General features: G+C 44.5%; 1 protein-coding gene across 1 annotated transcript in view; it reads right to left on the bottom strand.

Moving 5' to 3' along the window:
• Positions 1 to 15,528, bottom strand: part of SLC49A4 (solute carrier family 49 member 4) — a 124,372-nt gene that overhangs the window by 81,394 nt on the left and 27,450 nt on the right. The window lies entirely within an intron of this gene.

The raw sequence follows: 15,528 nt of genomic DNA, 5'->3' as shown, positions 1-15,528 counted from the left end.
ACAGTCCCTATCTTGTACGTAACCCGGGGACTGCCTGTACATCATACCTGCTCTATTTGCCTCTTAGTCTTCTATAAAACCTGGTGTTATCCATTGTACACAGCCTATTTCTTTTAAATATTTGCATATTTTTTTCAAATGACAATATTTTAGGTTTTTAAATTTCAAACTTTATTCTCTCAACTATTTCAGCTTCCTGAGTATTGCCTGCTTCTAATGTCTCTGCATGTGTTTGCATTGTTAGTTTCATGTTATCCTTCATTCATAAACTTGTTTGAATTAACTTACTTTTCAAGGGAAAGAGATCTTCTTTGTTCCTCTACATATCTCTAGCTTATCTCCAAAAGGAGACGGAAAAGATATTCAAAATATGATCCAATACATTCAGTAGTTATCTAGTAATATACACTAGGAGACAAATATATAGCAGCTGACAGAGAAATATGAACACAATAGTATCAGGGCTTTTGCTGTTTTGCTAGTCATTAACTAGATTTCAGTCTAAAAGACTATCAAGATCTATTTCCGACAGACCATCACCAGCACTAGAAAATTGCTCTAAGATTAGAAGCATTTGTTCCTATTTTTTCCCCATTTTCTTCTGGTTTTTGTTATCCAAAAGGAGCAAAGAGCAACCCCATTTTTTTCTCCACAGCCTTACACTGTAATTTAAGTTTGATTCTGTAATACAAGAAAGGCAAGGACTGTAAAAGAATTTTAGTTGAGTTCTAAACCCTATTCAAAACATTTTTAAGACCTGACACACTAACTGTTGAATTTTAATTGATCCTGTGTTTATCTCTGTTCTGCTCTCAGATTTTCTACATTAACTAGATTAATACTGGGAAAGTATTTTCAGGTACCAAGCAATGCAGCAAGTATTGAGCCCAAATAACAGAAAATACCCAAGAGTGTGAGGCTTTTCATCAATAATACACAAAAAATTACAAAAGGGAAATCCTTATAATGGAAGTGAGTGCATACTAGTGTGGATTAAAAAACACTAGATTTTTTTTATTTAAATGAGAATTCTTTTATAAAATGCTTTTTGAGGAAAAAAGCTCTCAGTTTTTAATTAAGGTACATTATAGCTCAAAAATATCTCACCATGGAATACAGATTATAAATACTAATTCTATAGTATGAGACAATACTGTAATTACTCGCTTAACACGTTTTCGCGACAGCACGATTTTTTTGGGGAACGTTTTTTGAACAACATGACCATCCCCAAAATAACACGGTTTCCCCAGCCGGCCGGTCATCGGCAGTTGCGTGGGGCTTCCCCCGCCTCCTTTCAAAGCGGCAGGGGGGTTGCTGCTCACCGAGCCGTTCCCCGGAGACCCCCTCTCGCCGGACGCCTTGCTCCCTCTCCTTCGACCCAGCTTGCAGGCCGGCGGCTGGGTTTCCCCATTCCCCACCGCTTGAAACCCCCACCTTTTCCATTATTTTCAATGGGAAAATTGACTCCACATAACACGTTTTCACTTAACACGATCATTTTCTGCAATGTGTCTACCGTGTTAAATGAGGAATTACTGTATATTTTTAAAATGTTGCAAAACCGTTCCAATAGTACAGGGATTAGGGGTCCAATTTTCCAGAGTCTTCGGTCTAGATAATTTAGGTTAATCTCTCTTTCTACCAATGGACTCAGTGCTCAGTCTAGAACAGTGTTTCCCAATTTTATTTGGCCATGGAACCCTTTTCAGTTTTTCAAGGAACCCCTAGGTTTGTCAAGCACACGTGCGCGCGCACGCACACACACACGGAGGGGGACCCACCAATGCATGAAAATCACATTCCTTTTCCAAGACCCCACCCCTTTGAGGCACCATCCTCTCTGTTCCCCTCCTCTCCCTAGCCCTAGCCCTTATATGCTCTTGCTTCCCTCTTGCTATCCCTAGCCCTTATACACTCTCTCTAGGTAGAGACAGGAGATGTGGGCTCTGGGGTGGGAATGGGGATTTGGGTGTAGGAAGGGGTGAGACGTGCAAGCTCTGGGAGGGAATTTGGATGCAGAAGGGGATGCTGACTTGGGGAGGAGGCTCCAGGCTGGGAAGTGTTAGGCTCAGGTGGAAGGTTGGGGTGCTGAGCAAGTCACAGGCTTGTGGATGTGAGGGTGCAGGAGTTTGGGTTGGATATGTGAGGGACTCAGGACAAGGAGGCTGTGAGTATGATGGGCTCAGGACACAGATTTGTGATGTGAGGATAGTGCTGGAGTGTTGTGACAAAAGACTAAAGATGTGGGGATACAGGAGTTTGGGGATGTAAGAGGCTCAGGACACAGGGTTCCAGTGTAGAACAGGCTCAGATTTGGGGTGGCACAGGAGTGTTATGATGCTGCAGTGAGATGGGGATTTGGCCTTGGGGGCATTTTTGCTAGGCTTCATTTTTAAATAAAATATGTCAAACTCAAAAGGTTTTAGTATTGTCAATTTATGGGAGGGGCAGGGAACCTGTTTTGAGTCAAGGGTCACTGACCCACAGAAAAGTCAGCTGGGGCCACACAAGTGAGATGCAAAAAACCCCTCCAAAACCGCCAAATCTCACTAATGTGGTCTCAACTGTGCTGGTGGGGGCAGGAGACAGGGTGCTAGTGGGTGCTGGGGCCGGGGAGAAGGTGGTGCTGGGGACAGTGCTGGTGAGGGCAGGGGACAGGGTACTCGTGGGGGGTCTGGGCAGGGGACGGGGCAGCTGGGACCAGTACCTAGCAATCCTGCAGCACCTTTGAGTTCCAGGACATGTGCAACTGCACTTCCCCTCCCCTGAACAGCAGGGGCTTTACTTCCACGATGTCGTTCTGCTGGGAGGGGGGGGAGTCCCAGGGCAAAGACCTCTGCCTGCACAGCTGGAGTTGCGCAGACCCGGGTTTCCTGACCTTCCCCTCCCCTCATCGCGCAGAAAGGCCGTGGAACTAAGTTACTGGGTGCCATAGCCACAGCTGTTCAGGCAGCGCGCACCAGCTCCTTTGGGGAGGGGAAATGCTTCCCTCCCCGCTATGGGTCACATGGTGTCACCCTTGTCCTGCACCCCCAAAGTGTGCTGGCTGGGAGCAACTGTTCCCCTCTGCCCCCGCCTCGCTATACCTCTGCGTCGCCAGGGACGAAGGGGAAAGTGTGCTGCTTCTTTAAGAAGCTGGCTAGCCAGTGCTCTCTCTTTCAGAGGGGGGCGGGGGAGTGCCGGCTCCTCGCGGAACCCCTACTTTCACTTCGCAGAACCCCAGGGTTCCATGAAGCACCAATTGAGAAACACTTGTCTAGAAGATACCATCAAGTGCTTAGTTTTGCAGTTCTCAAACTGTGGATTTGTGTCTCCAGAGATGACATGCTTGTTGACAGCAACAATGTTTTAAAATAAATAATAGAGAGAGATAAGAAATAGAGACCGCACTCCATTGTTTCTCTGCAAATGTGTACACCGACTCAATCCCTTACCTTTCCCTAAAAGTGCCATTTCAAAAAGTTCAATGAATAGAAGATTGTTGGGAGTGGAATAGATCTGGACAAAGAGAAGTCTGGAGATAAATGTGAGGAAGGAGGGACAGAAACAAAAAGACAGGCATGCATACAAAATGCAAACAGTGCCACCAAAAAAAAAAAAAAATTGCAAGGACTTGCTGTCCAAATGAAACAATATCATGAGATGTATTCCTTCTCAGGAGGAAGCTCCAATGAAGATGTTGAAAGAAATATATATGTACATGCAGGATCTTCAGGTTGGTAAACTTATTTCATACTTCTTTTTTAAGCCTGTCTGCCTTCTGAACTATTTTTGAATTCTCATGTTGGAACAAAAAATTGTTGTTACTCTATGGTGCTATCATTTTTTGATGCAGTTGTGATAAAAATAAATTCCTGATCTAGGCAGATGATGATCTTCCTTTTACAACTCCATCTTTAAAGTGGTACTGAGTGTCACTGAATGCAATAAGTAACAGAGGGGTTGCCGTGTTAGTCTGGATCTGCAAAAGCAACAAGGAATCCTGTGGCACCTTATAGACTAACAGATGTATTGGAGCATAAGCTTTCGTGGGCAAAGACCCACTTTGTCAGATGCATGTAATAGACATTTCCAGAGGCAGGTATAAATATTCAGGCCAGAATAAGACTAGAGATAATGAGGTTAATTCAGTCAGGGAGGGTGAAGCACACTTCTAGCAGCTGATCTGGAGGTGTGAACATCAAGCGATCTCTCTCCTGCCATCCATCTCCATCGTCTGACAAACAGAAGCTAGGGACATCATTCCTTACCCATACTGGCTAATAGCCATTAATGGACTTAACCTCCATGAATTTATCGAGTTCTCTTTTAAACTCTGTTATAGTTCTAGCCTTCACAGGCAAGGAGTTCCACAGATTGACTATGTGCTGTGTGAAGAAGAACTTCCTTTTATTTGTTTTAAACCTGCTGCCCATTAGTTTCATTTGGTGGCCCCTAGTTCTTATATTATGGGAACAAGTAAATAATTTTTCCTTATTTACTTTTTCCACACCACTCATAATTTTATATACCTCTATCATATCCCTCCCTTAGTCTCCTCTTTTCCAAGCTGAATAAATGGTAAATTTTCAGAATGGAGAGGGGTAACTAGTGGTGTTCCCCAAGGGTCAGTCCTAGGACCAATCCTATTCAACATATTTATAAATGATCTGGAGAAAGGGGTAAACAGTGAAGGACTCATTCCAATCCCCTAATCATTTTAGTTGTCCTTCTCTTAACCTTTTCTAATGCCAGTATATCTTTTTTGAGATGAGGAGACCACATCTGTACGCAGTATTCAAGATGTGGGCATACCATGGATTTGTATAAGGACAATAAGATATTCTCTGTCTTATTCTCTATCCCTTTTTTAATGATTCCTAACATCCTGTTTGCTTTTTTGACTGACGCTGCGCACTGCGTGGATGTCTTCAGAGAACTATCCACAGTGACTCCAAGATCTCTTTCCTGATTAGTTGTAGCTAAAATAGCCCCCATCATATTATATGTATAGTTGGGGTTATTTTTTCCAATGTGCATTACTTTACATTTATCAACATTAAATTTCATTTGCCATGTTGTTGCCCAATCACTTCATTTGTTGAGATCTTTTTGGAGTTCTTCACAGTCAGAGATTCATGAAAGGGACTGGTTCTATCTAAAGAGACAGCCAATGCCAGTTGAATATCGAGGGTGTGCATCATGGCATCCCTTGGTGAAGCATGTGGCTTTGGAAAGAAAGTAGGTAATATGATGGGTTCATTAATATAGAACATTGTACATACTTTTTGGAGCAATGCTAGAGGAGACAAAAATAGTGTTGGAGCACTCAGCTGTAAGGGTCCTAAGCTCCCCAACCCTCCTCGCTGAGGTAATAGCCAATAGAAAGCAGACCTTCATGTGGCCAAGGGCTTGAACAGAGGCCTAGTCAAATAGTCCAAAACAAGGTTCAAGTCCCATGCTGGAGGAGGAGGTCTGTGTAGGGTGAGTATATAATCTGGAGACTCCTAAGGAACCTTTTTGTGACTGGGTGAGCAAAAATGGAGAGGCCATCCATTGGGGTATGGAAAGCTGTTATAGCTGAAAGGTGGACTCTTATGGAAGAAAGTGAAAGTCCAGATGTCTTAAGTTCTATTATGTAGTCGAGGATGACATTTAGTGGGGATGTACGAAGGTCCATCATTGCTCTCTGACACCAGTGAGAGAAACGAGTCCAAGTAAGTTTTGAGTGGTAGGTCTCCTACTGTGTAGGAGAACATCCTTCACCTGTTGAGAGCACCGGGCCTCTATTTCCCCAAACTAGATAGGAGCCACTTATGGAGGTGAAGACATGCGGCTAAGGATGTAGCATCATTCCACGATTCTGGTAGAGAAAGTCGCATTGATGTGGTAATGGGCAGGGCTTAACAAATCATGTAATCTACTCGCCTTAACAAATCATGTAATCTACTTGCAGAACTGCGCGGTTGGCGAGCCCTGGTAATGGGTATGTAGGTTGAGTAGACAGCCTGTGCAGGAATGGAAACCACATTTGGCAAGATGGAGCTATCAGAATGACTGGAGCTCCTCTGTGCGGATCTTGTGGAGTACTATGGGAAGGAGTGGTATGGGGGGAGAAGGCATAGAACAGAGGAGCCCTCCATTAGATCAGGAGCGAGCCCTTGCTGGGTTCCACTCTGGAGCAGAATCAGGGGCATTTGGTGTTGTGGGGAGAGGCAAAAAGGTCCATTGTTGGCCAACCTCATTAAGGGAAGATCAAGTTCGTGACCTCGGGATGCAGCTCCTATACATTGTCCTCAGAAAAATTGCGGCTCAAAGTCCACAGTGGTGTTGGTGACCCCAGGTAGGAATGATGCTACTAGTGTAACATGGTTGCAAATGCACCAGTTCCATTAGCGGATGGCATCTGCGCACAGGGAAAGGGAGCCCCCACAGCTTGTAACCAGAATGCTCTTCACATCATGACCACTGTGGCCATTGCTCTGGCTGCAGTGTCAGCCACATCTAGACTAATTTGTAGGGCAGTACATGTAATAGTTTGGCCCTCATGGACTATTGCTTTCAAGATAGGGCTCTTTGATTTGGGAAGGTGTTCCAAGAGCTCTCCCAGTTTTGAGTAATTATTAAAATCATGATTTGCCAGCGTGGAGGAAGAGTAGACCTTACTACCGAAAAGATCTAGCTTCTTATGATCCTTGTCTTGGTTAGCAGTTTTATACAGGGGCAGTTTAGATCTGTGCTGAGCCGACTCTACAACCAAAGAGTTCAGTTGTGGGTGTGAGAATAGGAATTCAGTGTCTTGGGGGGGGGGGAGGGGGACAAAGTATTTTCTCTCTGTCCTTTTACAGGTAGGTTGGATAAATACAGGCATTTGCCACAGTTTCTCAGATGTCTCCATAATTGCCTCATCTATGGCAAAGCTCTCTATCTTTTCTTGCTCTTGCCATCAGGCTTGAACAGTGCTTGCATTTTTGCAAGTTGAGGGCTTCTCCCAAACTGCATATACAGAGGGAATGACCATCAGACACTGGCATGGGCTCTCAGCAGTCAGTATATTTCTTAAAGCCGGAGGAGGCAGACATGTTAGTTAATATTATTCTATCAGTTTGTTAATATTTGTTGATTTGACTCTTCCGCTCCCACAGAAGCAGGGACCCAAGAGGCACCTGGTCAGAGAACCAAGAGGCACCTGGTCTGCCGCGATTGAGCGGCTAATGCCGCATTCAAATCCCCTGAGGGAAATAATTTTGTTTTGTTTTGTTTTGTTTTCTTAAGGTAAACATGGAGGGAAACTATTTACATGAATTTCTAACACTAACTCTATAAAAGGAACGGTCCAAACACTAAATAACTATCTGAGGTAAGGAGAGTGAGAGTGTTAAAGCTCCATCTGCAGCTGAGGGTGGTTGACGAGGAATTGAAAGGGAAGAGCCAGGCCACGCATGTCAGGCACTCTGGAGGCAGTGGCACAAGATGCCTCCTGTGCATGCACCCACCACTGTGGGGGGAAGGGAACTGCTTTGCAATGCTCCAATTTGCAGCTCTGGGTGACCCATCACCAACAACGGAGAACACATGGGGACATCACTTGAAGAACCACCTCTTTTCTTTTTCGAGGAGTGTCCCTGTGGACACTCCACTGTAAATGACTACGGAGCAGTGCCCTCAGTCTGTGGAAGAGGGGCTTCAGATGTGGATGGTAGTCAGCGGTGAGGACTGCCTGTCCAAAAATGGTATTCTGTGAAGTGTAAGTCTCTATAGCATAATGTTTTGTAAATGTATGGACTGATGCCCAAGTTGCTGGCCTACAGATGTCCTTGATGGGCATATTACGTAGGAAGGCCGTAGAAGTGGTTACCATCCTGGCGGAATGTGCCCGCAAAGGGGTTGGTAACAGCATCTTATAGACATGGTAGCATTCTTTAATACAGTTTGTTATCCATCTCAAAAGATTCTGTTTTGAGATTGCAGCTCCTTTAGAACGCTCTGCTATAGAAATGAATAATTTCTAGGAGAACTCCAGAGGGGATATGATCTCTTCCCTCCGCCTTGGTGATTTATGGAAAACATGCCATTTCATTCTATCTAGGTAGAAGGCAAGTGCTCAAATGTATAAGGAGTGGAGCCATGCTGTGTTGGTGTCCAAATGCGGTTTTTGGCGGAAAACAGGTTAAGTATATAGGTTTGTTAAGATGGAATTGTGAAACTACTTTTGGGAGAAATTTGGGACGTGGTTTTAAAACTAATTTATCCTTGTAGATGATGGTGACTTCACCATAAGCATGACCAGTTCACCTACTCTTCTTGCTGTCGTGATTGCTAGAAGGCCACTATTGTAGAAAGATGAGTGAGGGAACATGTTGCCGTGGACTTCAAGGGTGGGTGGGTCAAGGTGTTAAGAATAAAGTTGAGATCCCAAGGTGGCACTGCCAGCTTTATAGGGGGAAAATTACTGTTGAGGCCTTTCAGAAATTTCTTTGTGGTGTGGTGAGAAAATACAGTGTGGCCATCCACGACCTCGTGCTTGCTTTAGATAGCTACTAGGTGTTCCTTTAAGGATGAATTGGAAAGGTTCTGGTTTTTTAATGAAAGAAGATATTCTAAGATTATTCTCAACTGTGCAGAGCGAGGATGTGTGTTCTTTGATCTGCCCACTCAGAGAAATGGCTCCATTTCTGCAAAAGGTCTTTCTTGTAATGCATTTGTGACAATTAGTATTGTAATGGGGACTTCCTCAAACCAGGTATGGAGTATTCACTCCTGAAGGAGCCGAGCCATGCCTGGAGATGGAGTTTGTGAATATGTGGCTGGAGAACTCGACCCTGATCCTGAAATAGTATGTCTGACCACAGTGGAAGAGGAATCAATGTCACAGCTGTCAGCTGTGACTGGTAAGAAAACCAGGTTTGTCTGGGACATGCTGGTGCTGACAACAATTCCAGCTTTGTCCAGCTTTCTTTTGTGTATGACCTTGCCAAGAAGGGTAAGTGGTAAACAGGCGTATAGGAGATTGAGACCAGCAGATCATCATGGCATCCCCCTTGGAGTCCTCACCCAGCCCCGACCTGGAACAATACTTGGGGAATTTGGTGTTGTGCAATGTGATGAATAAGTCTTTCTGCAAAACCGCACTTTAGGTAGATGGAATGTAGGGCTCGAGGATGTATTTCCCATTCATATGTCTGATGAAATATGTGGCTTAGATGGTCCGTAGTGATGTTTCAGTTGCCTGGGAGATACACTGCTGATAGGGTGATGTGGTGGTGATTGCACCACTGGCATAGTGTTGCTCCCTTCCTGCAGAGGGGATATGATCTCCCCCTTCCCCCTTGGTGATTTATGTAAAACATGTAGGCAGTGTCGTCTGAGTATCCTCACAGACTTGCTGCGTATCAATGGTAGAAAGTGCTTGCATGCTCTTCGCACTGCGCAAAGTTCGGGAATGTTGATGTGCAGGGTTGACTCTGTCGGTGTCCATCTTCCCTGGGTGCTGTGCTCGTCGCTGTGCACGCCCCAGCCTTCTAATGATGCATCCGTGGTTATGCTTATGAACAGGGGCATCTGCTGGCAAGGGATACCTGAACATAGCTTGTCAACCTGTAACCACCGTAGAAATGATTCTCTGACCCTCTTTGTGGGGCTGAGCATTTTCTGCATATGGTGCTTGTGAGTTCAAAAGCACATATGAAGCCACATCTGGAGATCTCTCATGCGTAGCCTGGAGTGGGGAACCATGCCTTTGGTTGCCAACATGTGGCCTAGAAGCTGAAGGCATTATCTGGCCGACACTGTGGGACTGTCTATAATAGTTTTTGCTAGTGTATACAGAGTTTGGAACCATGTAATGGTAGTCGCACCTGTGTGTTCATGCAATTCAATGTGGCTCCTATGAATTCCAGCTTCTGGGATGGAGCGGTGTGTAATATTTATGCATTTATCTGGAGACCTAGAGATGTGAGTAGATGGACTATCTCTGCAGTGGATTGGACGGCCTCGTGTTCTGACGCTGGAGAAGGGGGGGGCGCGCCAAGCTTGATAGTGTGTGCAAGCCTGTTTGTTCCTTCCAGTGTCAGTGTGGCATTGGTACCGAATAAGGGTGTGCTTAGTACTGATGCTATTGCTAGCTCTTGCTGGGTAGTCAAAGGTCTTGGAGAAGCAAAGGTCAGTATCACAAGTTCTCCATGTGTCAGAGAGCCTGCCCATTTCCAGGCTGCAGACGGTACCGGGGAAGACATCTGTACTCAGGGCTGGTACGGACTTGGCCAGTGCCCATACCAGCAGTTCAGAAGGCCTCTTGTCTGTGGGACCGTGAAGTGGTTTAGCTACCATTTTCATCATTACCATCGCTGTCAGTACCAACAGCGCAGTGGCAATTTTCTTCAGCTTAAGCGCCGACACTGAAGGTTATGATTCTCTGGGAGATACTGCCCCTCAGGGTTTGCTGGTACCAGACTTCCCTGTACTTTTGCATGCCCAGTAGCTTTCCCCTTTAGTGATGGAGGCTTACTTTGGGGAGAAGATCTCTTCATTGCCCTCTCTGCCGAGAGTGAAGAGTGCTTTCTTTTGGGCATTTTCTTGGCTGGAACCTCTCTTGGAGCCAACGGGCCTTGATCCAAAGCCACCTTTGGCAAGATACAAGCCAGGGAACTTTGAGGTGCCAATTTCGAGGCTGGCCTCAATTCTTCCATGGTGAGTAGCTTTAACTGGAGTTCTCTTGCCTTTAGTGATCTGGATGAGAGCTGCTTGCAACAGTGGCAGCTATTCGGTGAATGTTCCTGGCCCAAGCAATGGATACACTGGGCATGCTTGTCAGAGACAAGTACAGACAATCTGCATGTCAGGCACCATTTAAACACTGGTGAGCCTGGCATGCTTACCTTATCCTATCCATGAACTATGAAGAGAGTATAAACAATATATTTTTAAACTAACTCATTCAAGGAAGGGAAATGTAACTATCTAACAACAACTACAATGACCACCAATAATTCTCTAAGGTAACACACTGAGCGCTGCTGTGTTCTGACCAAATCAGGAGTGGTTGAGAAGCAACTATCTGGAGGCTGACAGTGTGCATTGGCATGTTCGCTATGTTGCAAGCAGTGCCATGTGTGCGCACCAACACTGGGGGAGGGATATTGCTGCTAAAAAGTTCCAGATAGAAGCGCAAGAGTGCCAAGACTCCTACAGTAGAGCACCCACAGGTACACTGCTCAAAACAGAATATTTGTTTTATTTCTGATACTGTTTAAATTTGGAAGGAACTGAGTCAGAATATAAAGAGAGAAATATTCAATGACAGAGCGTAATTACAAACATTAAAAAAAAAAAAGAGAGAATGGGATAAGCACTATCGCCACGCTCATTTCCTTGAAACTCGTCTCAATACTAGGTACCAGGGTCAAACTTTAACTACTGAAGAAGAGGAGTTGCATCCAACCACCATCCCATCATAATACCAGTTATAATAAACTTCAGAGCTAAGGGTGAACCATTCAGCATATATATGTTTGCTGAAGATATTTTAAAGGCAGTCACACCAGTGAGCTGGTGGAAGTCACTTAAGCACTTAGATTCGATTCAGAGACCGCTGAATTGATAATCTCACTTGCATAGAATCATAGAACACTAGAAATGGAAGGGACCTCGAGAGGTCATTGAGTTCAGTCCCCTGCCCTCACAGCAGGACCAAGAACTATCTACCATTCCTGATAGATGTCTACCTAACCTGCTCTTAATCTCCAGAGATAGAGATGCCACAACCTCCCTAGACAATTAATTCCAGTGTTTAATCACCCTGACAGTTAGGAAGTTTTTCCTAATGTCCAACCTAAACCTCCCTTGCTGTAGTTTAAGTTCACTGCTTCTTGTCCTATCCTTAAAGGCCAAGGAGAACAATTTGTCTCCCTCTTTGTGATACCCTTTTAGATACTCAAAAAGTGCTATCATGTCCCCTCTCAGTCTTCTCCTTTCTAAACTAAACAAGCCCAGTTCTTTCAGTCTTCCCTCATAGCTCATGTGCTCTGGACCTATAATCATTCTTGTTGCTCTTCTCTGGACCTTCTCCAATTTCTCCACATCTTCCTTGAAATGTGTTGCCCAGAATTGGATACGATACTCCAATTGAGGCCTAATCAGCACAGAGTAGAGCGGAAGAATGACTTCTCATGTCTTGCTCACAACACTCCTGTTAATGCATCCCAGAATCATGTTTGCTTTTTTTGCAACAGCATCATACTGTTGACTTATTTAGCTTGTGGTCCACTATGACCCCTAAATCCCTTTCTCTAGTACTCCTTCCTAGACAGTCACTTCCCATTCTGTATTTGTGAAACAGATTGTTCCTTCCTAAGTGGAGTACTTTGAAAATGTCCTTATTAAACTTATTATCCTATTTATCTCAGACCATTTCTCTAGTTTGTCCAGATCATTTGGAATTATGACCCTATCCTCAAAGCACTTGCAACCCTTTCCAGCTTCGTATCATCTGCAAACTTATTAAGCATACTCTCTGCCAGGCCTACCGAACACGTGGACCGCAGCTCATTTATTTTCGGCTTGCGGTGAGGTTTAGGTTTATGTGTGGCTCAATATAAGGCCCGCAGGTGGGATACTTTGAACAAGACCTCCACTGGGAACATGCTCCACAATGGTGAGGCATCTCCCAGGAGGGGTGAGTATTGAAAGATGCAAGCGGACGGGGTGGCTGGAACAGACAGATACAGGGTGTCAGCATTACTAACCCCCAGGGAGGAGGTGCCGGGAGCGCCGGGGCATTGTGGGAAGTGCTTTGTATTCATTCCCGTCAGTGTGAAATAAGCTAGTTGCATATATATTTGCATGTATATGCAACCACACTTAACTTGCAGCACTCGGCATGTGCTGAGAGTGTCATTGTAGCCCCTGGGACTTCCAAAGTTGAGTAGCCCTGCTCTATGCCAATATCTAAATCATTGATGAAAATATCGAATAGAACCAGTCGCAAAACAGACCCCTGCAGAACCCCACTTGTTACGCCCTTCCAGCAGGACTGGGAACTGTTAATAATTACTCTCGGAGAATGGTTATCCAGCCAGTTATGCACCCACTTCATAGTAGCCCCATCTAAGTTGTATTTGCCCAGTTTATTAATAAGATCATGTGAGACCATATCAAATACATTACTAAAGTCTAGGAACACCACGTCCACTACTTCTCCTGTATCCACAAGACTTGTTCTCCTATTAAGGAAAGCTATCAGATTGGTTTGACATGATTAGTTCTTTACAAGTCCATGCTGGCAGTTACCTATTACCTTACTTCCTTCCAGATATTTGCAGATGAATTCCTTAACTACTTGCTCCATTATCTTCCCTGCACACAAGTTAAACTGACTGGTCTGTAGTTTCATGGGTTGTTCTTATTTCCTTTTTATAGATGGGCACTATATTTGACCTATTCCAGTCTTCTGGAATCCTGTCTTCCATGATTTTTCAAAGATAGTTCCTTCAGTATTCTAGAATGCATTTCATCAGGCCCTGATGACTTGCAGACATATCACTTTTTAAGTAATTTTTAACTTGTTTCTTTTTTTATTTTATTTTATCTTCTAAACCTACTACCTTCCCACTAACATTCACTATGTTAGGCATTCCCTCATCAGACTTCTTAGTGAAGACTGAAACAAAGACGACATTAAGCACCTCTGCCGTTTCCAAGTTTCCTGTTATTGTTTCTCCCTCCTCACTGAGCAATGGGCTTACCCTGTCCTTGGGTCTTCCTTTTGCTTCTAAAATATGTATAGAAAGTCTTCTTGTTGTCCTTTATGTCTGTAGCTAGTTTGAACTCGTTTTGTGCCTTTGCCTTTCTAATCTTGCCCCGCATACCTGTATTGTTTGCTTATATTCATCCTTTGTAATTTGTCCTACTTTCCATTTTTTAATAGAACTCCTTTTCGATTTTGAGATCATACAAGATCTCCTGGATAAGCCAAGGTGGTCTTTTGCCATACTTTCTATCTTTCCTACACAGTGGAATGGGTTGCTTCCGAGCCCTAAATAATGCCCCTTTGAAAAACTGCCAACTCTTTTCAGTTGCTTTTCCTCTTAGTCTTGCTTCCCATGGGACCTCACCTACCAGCTCCCCGAGTTTACTAAAATCTGCCCTCCTGAAATCCATTGTGTCTATTTTGCTGTTCTCCCTTCTATCATTCCTTAGAATCATGAACTCTATGATTTTGTGATCACTTTCATCCAAGCTGCCTTCCACTTTCAAATTCTCAACCAGTTCCTCCCTATTTGTTAAAATCAAATCTAGAACAGCTTCCCCCCAGTAGCTTTTTCAGCTGCTGCGGCTTTGCTCCCGGTGTCTCTGGTCTGCTAGGGACCGTCTCCAACAGACCAGGGACACCGGGAGCGAAGCCGCAGCCGCGGCGGGGTCCCGCGCCTCTAAGGCTTTGCCAGAGCAAAGCCTCAGAAGCGCGGGAACCCGCCGCCGCTGAGGCTTTGCTCCCGGTGTCTCTGGTCTCCTGGAGACCGTCTCCAGCAGACCATGGACACCGGGAGCGAAGCCGCAGCCGCGGCGGGGTCCCGCGCCTCTGAGGCTTTGCCGGAGCAAAGCCTCAGAAGCGCGGGAACCCGCCGCGGCTGTGGCTTCGCTCCCGGTGCCCCTGATCTGCTGGAGATGGTCTCCAGCAGACCAGGGGCACCGGGAACAGCTTTTCTCGCCCCGGAGGTCGAGGTGGCGGATCGCTGCCTGCGAGCTCCAGGGGGAGAAAGCCCCTTTCGTAAGTGCAGATCCGACATAAGTCGGATCCGCGTAAGTCGGGGACTGCCTGTACATTTGGTCCTAGAGCAATTCAATCCTGCTCCTATTACTGAAAGCAGAAAGACGTGAGGTTAAATACACCATTGGAAATCTCTCCTTGCCTTACAAACACAGACCAAAAGAACTTTTAAAATGAAGTCCATGTCTAGATAATGAGATACATATATACATACATAAATAATCAGGAGTTGATGCTACTATACTTTTCTGGAGGAAAAAATAGAGCTCTATTACCATGCTGCCTCCTATTGACAAGAGTGCAAAAAAAAAGACGAAATGGCTGAACAACAAGCGGTAATTTATTATGACCATAAAAACAAGAGTTTATGCTGTAACCAAATTGAAGACATTCTAAAGAAAGTCTGAACACTTTGACATTATTACAGTTCTACTTTCTATTCCCATCTCCATCACAGCCTATGCGCTAAGGACACATTTCAACTACATAGAAAGCAAGTAATTTTAAAATATATATTGTCTAGGAATTAGGATTGTAACCTACTATATGAATGAAAGGACCCCCTTGCACGTTAGCTCATTTTCCTCAATGTTTGATATAAAAAATCCAGTGTATACAATGTAAATTATTTATTCAATATTTGCAAACAACATTTTTGTTTCATGAGGGATGATTGTGTGATCTTGGATAAGTTTCTCTATACTTCAGTTTTCTTATTTGTAAAACTCCAAGGATTACCTGGTGTTGCTAGTGTCCTTAGCTCAAATTTTGTTTTTTCATTT

This window comes from Pelodiscus sinensis, chromosome 7, assembly GCF_052426305.1.
Source record: "Pelodiscus sinensis isolate ZL-2025 chromosome 7, ASM5242630v1, whole genome shotgun sequence".
Classification (NCBI taxonomy): Eukaryota; Metazoa; Chordata; order Testudines; family Trionychidae; genus Pelodiscus; species Pelodiscus sinensis.
Note: the sequence above shows the minus strand (reverse complement) of the source record. Positions and strands in the feature narration are given on the sequence as shown.